This window comes from Astyanax mexicanus, chromosome 4 (genome assembly GCF_023375975.1).
Source record: "Astyanax mexicanus isolate ESR-SI-001 chromosome 4, AstMex3_surface, whole genome shotgun sequence".
NCBI lineage: Eukaryota > Metazoa > Chordata > Actinopteri > Characiformes > Acestrorhamphidae > Astyanax > Astyanax mexicanus.
In genome coordinates this window covers 55,373,690-55,385,904 of record NC_064411.1, presented here as the reverse complement: position 1 = coordinate 55,385,904, position 12,215 = coordinate 55,373,690, and the positions used below count along the sequence as shown (strand labels likewise).

The following is a 12,215-nucleotide window of genomic DNA, read 5'->3' as shown; positions in this document are numbered from 1 at the left end:
ACCCTATAATAAAGCCCTATAATAAAGCCCTATAATAAAACCCTATAATAAAACCCTATAATAAAACCCTATAATAAAGCCCTATAATAAAACCCTATAATAAAGCCCTATAATAAAACCCTATAATAAAACCCTATAATAAAACCCTATAATAAAGCCCTATAATAAAGCCCTATAATAAAACCCTATAATAAAACCCTATAATAAAACCCTATAATAAAACCCTATAATAAAGCCCTATAATAAAGCCCTATAATAAAACCCTATAATAAAGCCCTATAATAAAACCCTATAATAAAACCCTATAATAAAGCCCTATAATAAAACCCTATAATAAAACCCTATAATAAAGCCCTATAATAAAACCCTATAATAAAACCCTATAATAAAACCCTATAATAAAACCCTATAATAAAGCCCTATAATAAAACCCTATAATAAAACCCTATAATAAAGCCCTATAATAAAACCCTATAATAAAGCCCTATAATAAAGCCCTATAATAAAACCCTATAATAAAGCCCTATAATAAAACCCTATAATAAAACCCTATAATAAAGCCCTATAATAAAACCCTATAATAAAACCCTATAATAAAACCCTATAATAAAACCCTATAATAAAGCCCTATAATAAAACCCTATAATAAAGCCCTATAATAAAGCCCTATAATAAAACCCTATAATAAAGCCCTATAATAAAACCCTATAATAAAACCCTATAATAAAGCCCTATAATAAAACCCTATAATAAAACCCTATAATAAAGCCCTATAATAAAACCCTATAATAAAACCCTATAATAAAACCCTATAATAAAGCCCTATAATAAAACCCTATAATAAAACCCTATAATAAAGCCCTATAATAAAACCCTATAATAAAACCCTATAATAAAGCCATATAATAAAGCCCTAAAGAGAGGAAGAGAGAAAGAGAGAGACAGACACAGAAAGAGAGGCAATAGAGAAAGAGCGAGAGAGAAAGATAGAGAGAGATAAGGAAAGAAGGGGAGTAAGAGACAAAGAAAGAGAGAGAAAGATACAGAAAGAGAGAGGGGGAGAAAAAGAGATGGAGAAAGCGAGCAATATACAGAAACAGGGAAAAAAGACGGAGAAAGAGGAAAAGAGAGAGAGATATACAGAAAGAAAGAAACACAGAACTAGAGAGTGAGAAAACGAGAGGGAGAATGAGTGAGAGATACAGGGAAAGAAAGAAAGAAAGAAGGGGAGAGACAGAAAGAGAGAGGGAGAAACAGAGCGAAAAACAGAGAGACAGATACAAAGAGAGACACAGAAAAAGAGAGTGAGAGGGAAAATGATACAGAGAGAGGGAGAGAGAGAGACACAGAAAGAGAGAGGGAGAACAAGAGAGAGAGAGAGAGAGAGAGCGAGAGAGAGAGCGATAAAAAATGACAGGAAGAGAGATACAGAGAGAGAAAGACAGACAGACAGAAAGAGAGAGACAAAAAAGAAATTCAGTTTAAAATATGAAACTCATATATTATATAGATGTATTAAACACAGAGTGATCTATTATAGGGCTCTCTGTAGCAGATACTTTATAGTGTAGCTCACCTTTAGTCTGAGATTTAAAGGACATTTAGTTTATTCTGGTTTTTAAAAAGCGACAAGTTCTTGCACAAACATCTATCTGAACTCGGGGAAATGACTGTGGTGAAATCCTGAGTTTCACAATAATCTCAGAGGATGCACAGTATTGCATCAGATACAAAAGATCTGATACAGCATCGTTTCAGCAACTGAACAGTGTTTAATCAGCCTCGATAACAAGATAGCACCTCACAACTTACACAGGAGTGGGCATTCCCAAGCCATCCTCTAAGGCAGGGGTGTCCAAACTACGGCCCGCGGGTCATTTGCGGCCCGTTTCCTTTTTTGGAGCGGCCCGCGAGGTATTTTAGAAATAGAATGAAAGTTGGCCCGCTGTTAAGCAGGTTTTTATAATGAGAGATTCAAAGTTTGAACGCTAGGTGTCAGAAACGGGCCAAAGAGTCTAAAAGCGAAGAGAGTGCGCATTTCTAGCGCAGAAAAACGGGCCAAAGAGTCTAAAAGCAGAGAGGGTGCACATTTCTAGCGCAGAAAAACGGGCCAAAGAGTCTAAAAGCGGAGAGCATGCGCATTTCTAGAGCAGAAAATGAGCCAAAGAGTCTAAAAGCGGAGAGAGTGTGCATTTCTAGCGCAGAAAAACAGACCAAAGAGTCTAAAAGCGGAGAGGGTGCGCATTTCTAGCGCAGAAAAACGGACCAAAGAGTCTAAAAGTGGAGAGCATGCACATTTCTAGCGCAGAAAAACGAGCCAAAGAGTCTAAAAGCGGAGAGAGTGCGCATTTCTAGCGCAGAAAAACGGCCAAAGAGTCTAAAAGCGGAGAGAGTGCGCATTTCTAGCGCAGAAAAACGGGCCAAAGAGTCTAAAAGCAGAGAGGGTGCACATTTCTAGCGCAGAAAAACGGGCCAAAGAGTCTAAAAGCGGAGAGCATGCGCATTTCTAGAGCAGAAAATGAGCCAAAGAGTCTAAAAGCGGAGAGAGTGTGCATTTCTAGCGCAGAAAAACAGACCAAAGAGTCTAAAAGCGGAGAGGGTGCGCATTTCTAGCGCAGAAAAACGGACCAAAGAGTCTAAAAGTGGAGAGCATGCACATTTCTAGCGCAGAAAAACGAGCCAAAGAGTCTAAAAGCGGAGAGAGTGCGCATTTCTAGCGCAGAAAAACGGCCAAAGAGTCTAAAAGCGGAGAGAGTGCGCATTTCTAGCGCAGAAAAACGGGCCAATGAGTCTAAAAGCGGAGAGGGTGCGCATTTCTAGCGCAGAAAAACGGGCCAAAGAGTCTAAAAGTTGCCGTAATTAAGGAGTTTAATATTAAGAGACATCATGAAATTAAACATCAATTAGAAAAATCTTAGTTTACACAACACTGTCAAAGACAGATAAAGATAGTAAGTCAAGTAAAATGGTGTGTAAATGAAATTATCAGTAAAAAGTATTATTTAAAGTGATATATTTCATTATTTGTTTTATTACAGAGTCTGTGGCCCGTGACTTCAAATATATTTCTCCTTCTGTCCCCCAACAAAAAAAGTTTGGACACCCCTGATCTAAGGTATCAATTAACTTTACACAGTGCTGTCCTAAGCCTGGTGCATTTTGGAACGTTTGGATAAACATGTAGATAGAATTAAATGTAAAGAACACCTCTCCAACTGTTAAACATGGGGGTGGATGGATCATGCTTACTGTATGTTTGTGTTGCATCCAGTGACACAAGAAAAAAATATATTTCTGGTTATTAGGAAAAAGGCAGGTTTGGATAAATATAGGGGTAGAATTAAATGTAAAAAAAAAAAAACCCTCTCCAACTGTTAAGCATGGGGGTGGATGGATTCTAACGAAACTGTACAAACCAATCAGTGTGAAGTATAAAGGAGGCTCCGCCCACTTATGTGATGATGACAGGGTGTAGTAAAGTTCTTTAGTGCTTCTATGGAAGAGTATAAACATCTGACAAGACTGAACAGCCCTGAGGTCACCGTGCGATTGGCTGTGGAAGATCTGAAGCATCACTCACTTCCTGTGACTAATCATCACCACAGAACAGCAGAGAGATTACGACAGTGCGGTGCATCATCACCAATGAAGATCAGATTTACCCTTCTAACCACAGCGGTGTGGAGAACACAGGCTTCAGCCTCATTCATTTATCTGAAATCTACATTTTGATCATTGTTAAAAATATCGTACATGAAGCTTGCCATCAGCTGCCGGAGCCCTGAGAGAGCACAGTTGGTCTTGCTCTCTCTGGGTGGGTACAGTACAGTAGATGGCACTCCTCTTTCCCCTCATCACTTCTAGGGTGACGTGGATCAGCACAAGGCTGCGTCTGTGAGCTGATGTATCAGAACCGAGTCGCTTCCTGGACTTTCCTCCGAGTGTTAGCGCTGTGATGCTACTCGGTAATGCTACAGCATCAGCAGCAGTTAAAAAAGAGGCGGAGTCTAACTTCACATGTATCGGAGGAGGCATGTGCTAGTCTTCTTAACCCTCCTGGTGTGTTGGGGGGGCATCACTAGTGATAGGGGGAGGAGTCCTAACGAGTGGTTTGGGTAATTGGCCGTGTAAATTGGGGAGAAAATGGGAACAAATTAGAAAGAAAATTATATATATATAAAATATACTTTAATATACAATATACAAAATAATTCAATTGTATTAAAAAATATGTTTAAAAAAAACACAAATTTAAGTCTACTTAAGTTCACAGAATATATATGAAAAAAGCTCTCAAAAGCACAACCTAATGATTTCATGTTGTGTTTAAATATAGCCTAATTACAATTGAAATTGAAAAATAGTACATTTAGTATGAATTTAAGTATGTATTCATTTTAATGCTAAAAGTAGGTATTATTCTATGTTAAATATACTTTTTAAAATATATAGTTTTCTTTTGCAAGTCTATTCACTGTATACCTGTAACTGAAGAGCTTTCTCTTATAAAGCGCCTCAACTCTGGAATAATCTCCCCGAATATGTTCGGGACTCAGACACAGTCTCAATCTTTAAGTCTAGACTGAAAACTTACTTGTTTAGTTTAGCTTTTGGTAATTAATGTTTTTCCCTTTAGATAAGGCTGCAGATTCAGGGGTTCATGGACAGAGGAAATTGTGGTAAACTGAGATGCTGGTGCTGTTGTTCTCCCACTGCACACGGTCACTCAGGTTTGTGGACGGTGGAGTGGGTGGATGCTGGTGTTTCAGGGTGCCTCCATGTCTATGTTACCTTCTGGCTCTCTGCCTTTAGTTAGGCTGTTTTATTCAGTTCTGCCGGAGTCATTTGCCACACTCTGATAATGTTTTATATTCTCTGTTTTACATAAATCCAGTAAAAACTAATTCCATCTCTCTGCTTTCCTCCGAGTTACTGACTGCCCACCTGTCTGACCCGATACCGATGTTGGACCCTCAGGCTCTCGCGTCTCCTGTCCGGCCAGACTGATGGAAGTTTCTGAAGTCAGCTCTTCTCCACCACCACCACAGATCAACTGCTCATCATCCAGTTTATTCTCCACTACAGATTACATCCAAGCCATTAGTGGCGCTATTACACTCCTGAGTACATAAAACCTATATAGATGTATAAAATACTTTTTAAATTTTAATTTAAAAGCCGTTTGACCAGTGGTAGGATGGTCCCCCCTCAAATGTGAGTCTTGGTCCCCCCAAGGTTTCTTCCTCCTCCTGCAGCTCTGAGGGAGTTTTTCCTTGCCTCCGCGCTCACTGGGGGTTCTGTATTCTGTATTTTCTATGTTTAATGTTTTGCCTGATTATTTGTCCTGTAATCATGTTTCTGTAAAGCTGCTTTGTGCCAACACCTGTTGTAAAAAGCTCTATACAAATAAATTTGATTTGATTTGATTTGAACTCTACCTCTTCACTACTTTACTTTAACTGATGCTCTCAAACACTTTATTAAGAGACAAGAAATTCAAGTAATAACTCTTGATGAGTTCAGCACAGCTGTTAACTGAAAGCCTGAATTCCAGGAGACTCTACCTCATAAAACTGACTGAGAAAAATCCAGCAGAGACGTGCTACTTTTTAAAGAATGTAAAATATACAACATATTCTGGTTTATTTAACACTTTATTGTTTAGCAAATAATTCCATATGTTGTTCTTTATAGTTTGGATGAATTAAGTATTAATCTACATTACAAATTATTTTATAATAGATATAATGATGGGATAAGTCATTTCGTCCAAATTAAGGGTTCTGCCATATCGTATTGTACGCAATAATATCACATTTTTGAACATTTTTGAAATATGGTGACATATCACCCCTACCACCCCTAATTATCACATCAGAGTTCTACTTTTTTACTGTTTTTAGTAAAATAAAAATTCACACTGTTCTCATTTCCCATTATTTATCTACTAGAGACAGATTATATCTGTCCAGTATCATTTATTTTACTTTAATCCTGGAAATATGGAGATATTTGGAGAGCTTTATTATTATTATTAGTATCATGACATTCTGGAAAATTGACTTCTGATCAAATTCTTGTATTTTTTATATACATATATCATATTGTATGCAGTAATACAACTTAATTTTCATTTTGTTGCAGTAGTGTATTCTTGTAAAAAAAAAAAAAAAAGAATTCAGTGTTTTGTCATAGAGTATCGCCAAGAGTATCGTTATCGTGAAAATACCATGAAATATCGTGATATTATTTTAGGGCCATATTGCCCACCCCTAGTCCAAATACAGAGTTCAGTTCCTGATGATCAGATCCAGAATCTGGAGTTTACACCTCCTATATAAACCAAGCTCATTTTTTCTACAGCTTCATTAAAACTAAACAGCGTTCAGCTTTTACTGAGGAATCTAAAGAAACCTGTTCCATCATGTTTCAATAATTTCACTTTAAAAACAGCGTCCAGCACAGAGACGCTGATATCAGAGAGCTGGGTTACTGAACAGAGCTGAGTACAGGCGTTCTGATTCAATATATCATATTGAATACCATTTATCACATCTGATTCATACCGATTGCTTACATCAAAATTTTGTATCATATTTAAAAAAGTTGACTTTTTATCCAATCAGGATCTAGTGGCCAGGGTTTAAACACATCACTAAATAAACCACTTCTGACACCAATCTTTACTAATTTTAACTAATAATTAAAACTATAATACGATTAAAATTGATGCAGCGTTGCTAAACAAAATATCACAACACGATATCAATACTGTTTTTTTTTCTTCATACTTTCAAACCCTTTATTCAAAAGAGTGTCTACCAATCAGCCATAACATTAAAACCACTGATAACTGAAGTAAGTAATATTGATGATCCGTTTTCTGTGGATATATTAGGCAGTAATTGAACAGTCAGTTCACTTCAGTCAGAACAGTATAAATAAAGGATTTTTTTGTTATTTTTTAAAAGTTAAAAAGTGACCTATAGTAGATATATGATCTATCAGTGGAAGAGCTCAAACAACATTTTTTTTCAATTTTGGATTTTTAACAGAAAGTGAAAAGAACATGTACTATTTATTGATTTGCAGCTAATCACTTCTGTATTCTTATATTCTACTCTATTAATATTTTGCTATATTTATATTTTGCTATATTTATATTTTCCTATATATTAATATTTTGCTATATTTATATTTTGCTATATTTATATTTTCCTATATATTAATATTTTGCTATATTTATATTTTCCTATATTTATATTTTCCTATATATTACTATTTTGCTATATTTATATGTTCCTATATATTAATATTTTGCTATATTTATATTTTCCTATATTTATATCTTTCTCTATTCATATTTTCCTACATTTCTATTTTTTTCATATTTTCCTAAATTTACATTTACTTAAATGTATATGTTCATCTATTTATATTATTCTCTATTTAGTTTTTTCTTTCTTTCTTTTTTCTCTATTTATCTTTTATATTTCTTATATTTATATTTTCCTACATTGTATTCTTTATCTATTCATGTTTGACTCTATTTGTATGTTTTTATATTTTCCTATATTTATATTTTCCTCTAATTAGAAAATAAATAAGAATAAATAACTCAGTGCAGCTGTTGATATCTAGTTCAGTAAAGAAGTGAACTTTTTCAGCTAGAGAAATTAAAGCAGAATAAACCGATAAAATCATAAAGTTACACCAGAACCAGAATCAGAACCAGAATCAGAACCGGATCAGAATCAGAACCAGTACAGAAGCGCTGCTGTTTAAACTGGGCTGAACTCTGCTCCAGTTTATTAGAGTAAAGTTTTCAGTACCTGTAGATTCAGCTTCAGTCCGGACTGATCCGAGAACAGAACCTCCTCCAGAACCACAGAACCACAGAACCGAATCAGCGGCACCGCCTCCGAACCGATCCGCGATCCGCTTTACTGTAGAACCGAATCTTTTACTGTAGAATTACTGTAGAGTTTCACTTCCACCAGCCAACCAAACCAGCGACCTTCCGCAGCCAGCCAAGTGCAGAAACCAGGCCGCGCTCCAATCCGCAGAGATACGCACTACCGAGGGACACTCGAAAGGGAGCATAACAAGTGTATACAGTAAATAGCCCTATCTGAGTAATGTTCTAATCCCTATTGTTGCAAGAAAAAAATATACAACAAAGTAAAAAAAATACCTTTAAAAATGACTTCAAAAAGATCAATTCATTTGAAAAGCAGAATTTTTAAGAACTTTGACAGTATCTTCATGTGCAGTAACCGCAAATACTATCAATAACATTATAATGATGAAACTGGCACTCATTAGGTCTGCCCCAGAAAAGAAAGATAAAAAGTACAGAGTATTTTTTGGTTTGTTTAACACTGTTTTTAAGTTACTACATGATTCCTTATGTGCTCCTTCATAATCTGATAGATCACTTCACTATTCATTTACTATGTAGGATAAAAATAAAAATAAAATAATTAAATGAGAAAGTGTGTCCAAATTTTAGACTGGTAATGTATTTCTGAATTTTAGTTGTGGTGTGATATAATACAGGTACTTTTTTAATATAATGTATTTTGTGTTGGAGCATACTTGTCTAAATTTCATATAAACACTGTAACAATAATTTTTTCAAGATTTACTTGACTTTCAATAAATGTGAAAAGAGTTTGTTTGGGAAAAAAAATTAAAGAATGTTTAAAGAATCGCTTTTTTAAGAATAGTTTTTTTCAAATTAATTCAACATTTAATTACATATATTTTAATTTTAACAATGATTCCTTTGTGTTCTGAACTTGTGAGTGGGCCAAACTTTAGAAAAAAATTTAGAAAATCAAAATCAAAAATCACTTGCATAAATGTTCTGATTTGTTCTGTCCCTTTAAAAAAAAAAAAAAAAAAAAAAAAAAAAAAAAAACTTTTTGTAATTTGTAGATAAAAAAAATAACTTTCATAATTTTTCAGATTTATAAAATTCACTTTCATAAATTGTCTTATGAAAATGCTTTTTAAAAAAAGAAATATTTAACTTTATTAGATTTTTTAAAAATCATTGCTTTCCAATAAAAAAAACTGTTTGATACATTTTAAGATAAAAAAAAACATCTCCTCAAACTTAAATCTAGAAACAATAATTTTAAATTTCAACAGCAAATTTTACTGCCTTGCAAAATTCAAAACATAAAATATTGAAATTCAGATTCACGAATTGTAATGTAAAATATTTCAAGTTTATTCAAAAGTTTATTAAAAAATTTACACATCACCATGAAAACCTAATGCAGTCCAAATAGGGTTTAAGACCTCATGAATAAACAAGTGATAATCTCCAGAAGACTAGCAGAAGATCTTTTATAGGTATAACTGATCACTCTCTCTCAGTCTCGTAGGGAATAGGGTGTAGGGTACAGGCAAGGAAGCACTTTGGAATGAAACTCCAGCATTTTTGGTCTTTTCTCACACTCGTTCTGGCGCCCCCTGCCTGTGACCTCGAGTACAACAGCTGAGCAGCTCCACTCCCCTCATTCACTTCATCTCCAACAGTGTTGGAGAGCTTTCTCTCTACTGGAATGTGAATGGGCTTCTCAAGAGCTCGCATCAATGAAGATGATAATGCCTCTTCCTCTCTTACTTTACAACAATTACACATTCATTCCAAACACACAGCCTGCAGAACACTACTTTAAAATCTTATGCAAAATATGCTGCATCTTTTCAACAAGACGATGCTAAACCACACGCTACACACATTACAAAGGTGCGACTGCAAAACAATAGGAAACATAATTACAATTCCAACTTCTAATAAGTAGGCAGGTTTAATTTCAGAGTGATTTTACAGTGCATTTGCTGCATCTTTTCAGCAACATTACAAAGGCGCGACTGCAGAGGAATAGAAGAAGAGGTTACATTTCTACAGGTTCAACAGCTGATAAGTAGACGGGGTTTCATTTCAGAGTGATATTACTGCATGTATGCTGCATCTTTTCAGCAAGATTATGCTAAACCACACACTGCACACATTACAAAGGTGCGACTGCAGAATAATAGGATACATAATTACAGTTCCAACTTCTATAAGTAGGTGGGGTTTATTTTCAGAGTGATTTTATTGCATATTTGCTACATCTTTCCAACAAGACAATGCTAAACCACATGCTAAACACATTACAAAGGCGCAACTACATAGAATAGAAGGATTGGGAATGTAATTACAGGTGGGGTTTAATTTCAGAGTGATTTTAATGTATATATGCTGTGTCTTTCCAACAAGACAAAGTAAAAACCACAGAACCTACTTGTCAGCTGTTGAAACTGTAATTATGTAGCATATTCTTCTGCGGTCGCATCTTTGTAATCTGTACAGTGTGTGGTTTTGCATTGTTTTGTTGAAAAGATGTAGCAAATATTTAGTAAAATCACTCTGAAATTAAACCCCGCCTACTTATCAGTAGTTTAAACTGTAATTATGTGACATATTCTTTTATTCGTCTGCAGTCATGCCTTTGAAATGTCTTTTTTTTTCAACAAGACTAATCAATGCTAATCCATATGCTGCACACATTACAAAGGCGCGACTGCAGATGAACAGAACAAAGGGTACAAATGCTTCCTTTAAGTCCTCCTTGGAAAATTTTACTTATGAAGTTGGAGGTCGTAATTATGACTTGATATGCGTTCGGGTGTTTTTTGGCCGAGTGGAAATGGACACAATTAGGAAAATCCTTTTATTTATACTTTTGGTCTATAATTATAAAAAAAAACAGGAGGTTTATTTTGCCCTACTATTAGTTGAGTGATGTTCTTATCCTATTAGAACCATGAATCATACTAGACTTTTTTTTTTTACGTTTTTTCACGTAATGCTAGTGATTTTATTAGTTAGCTAATAACAACCTGTAGATGTTGAAGTGTTGTAGCAATAAAATTAAAAATAAAATTTCCCCCAACTGGGAAACTGAGCTTATCTAAACATCTGCATTTCTTACTGGTAAATACGAGTTTGTGGTGGCGTTCATGTGCTCTTATCTCGTAAATCCGATATTTCCAAAATGACTTGAATGCAGCAATAATTAATTTTTTTAATAAGTAGGTGGGGTTCAATTTCAGAGTGATTTTAATGCATTTATGCTGTATCTTTCCAACAAGACAATGCTAAACCACACACTGCACACATTACAAAGGTGCGACTGCAGAATAATAGAACATGTTACATAATTACAGTTTAAACAGCTGATAAGTAGGAGGGGTTTGGTCGGGTGGAAATGGACACCATTAAGAAAATCCTTTTATTTATACTTTTGGTCTATAATTATAAAAAAAAAACGGAGGTTTATTTTGTCTTACTATTAGTTGAGTGATGTTTTAATCCCATTAGAACCATGAATCATACTAGACTTTTTTTTTTTTTAAGTTTTTTCACATAATGCTAGTGATTTTATTAGTTAGCTAATAACAACCTGTAGATGTTGAAGTGTTGTAGCAATAAAACTAAAAATAGAACTTCCCCCAACTGGGAAACTGAGCTTATCTAAAATCAGAGTTTCCCATTGGCATTTATGATATTTCCAAAACATTTTTTAAATTTAAGTAGGTGGGATTTAATTTCAGAGTAATTTTAATGCATTTATGCTGCATCTTTCCAACAAGACAATGCTAAACCACATGCTGCACACATTACAAAGGTGCGACTGCAGAATAAGATGGTACATAGTGATTCCAGAGTGATTCTGCAGCACGTTAGATCGTATCTTTTGGGAACATCTACAGCCGTAAAAGAGCTGCATGCTCACACAAATGGCTGCAGTGTGTCACCAACCCGCACCTGGAGAAAGAAGACAGCGGGGGTCTGTTTCTGAGGGGATTAGCCCTTTAATGGAAAATGAAAGAGCGATTGTGTCTGTGGAGATGAGTCTGAGGAAGAGGACAGCAGCATACCAACATGGGTTCTGGAGATGATCACCCTTTAATACTGATCTCAGAGCAGTGCTGGGGTCTGTAGTCCTATAATAATTATAATTACAGACTGTAGTCCTGTATCTGTTTCTCTGCATACTTAATTAGTATTATCCTCATTTCACTCTATCAATTAGACATTGCTACCTAGCACTTCTTCACCTTTTAGATAAAGTAGTAACGTCATAGATAGATGCTCATTGCTATCTTATACCCTACCAACAGTCTATTTTTACACCTTCTGCCTTCTGTTT

At 35.1% G+C, this 12,215-nt stretch overlaps 1 protein-coding gene and 1 long non-coding RNA gene across 2 annotated transcripts in view; both read right to left on the bottom strand.

Moving 5' to 3' along the window:
* The window catches only part of gng12a (guanine nucleotide binding protein (G protein), gamma 12a), a 38,601-nt gene extending 30,542 nt beyond the window's left edge, over nt 1-8,059 (bottom strand). Inside the window, exon 1 of the mRNA XM_049476717.1 lies at nt 7,833-8,059. The gene's annotated coding sequence lies outside the window, so the exon portion shown is untranslated. The remainder of the gene's footprint in view (nt 1-7,832) is intronic.
* LOC125801079 (uncharacterized) overlaps nt 1-12,215 on the bottom strand; it is a 124,770-nt gene that overhangs the window by 32,818 nt on the left and 79,737 nt on the right. The window lies entirely within an intron of this gene.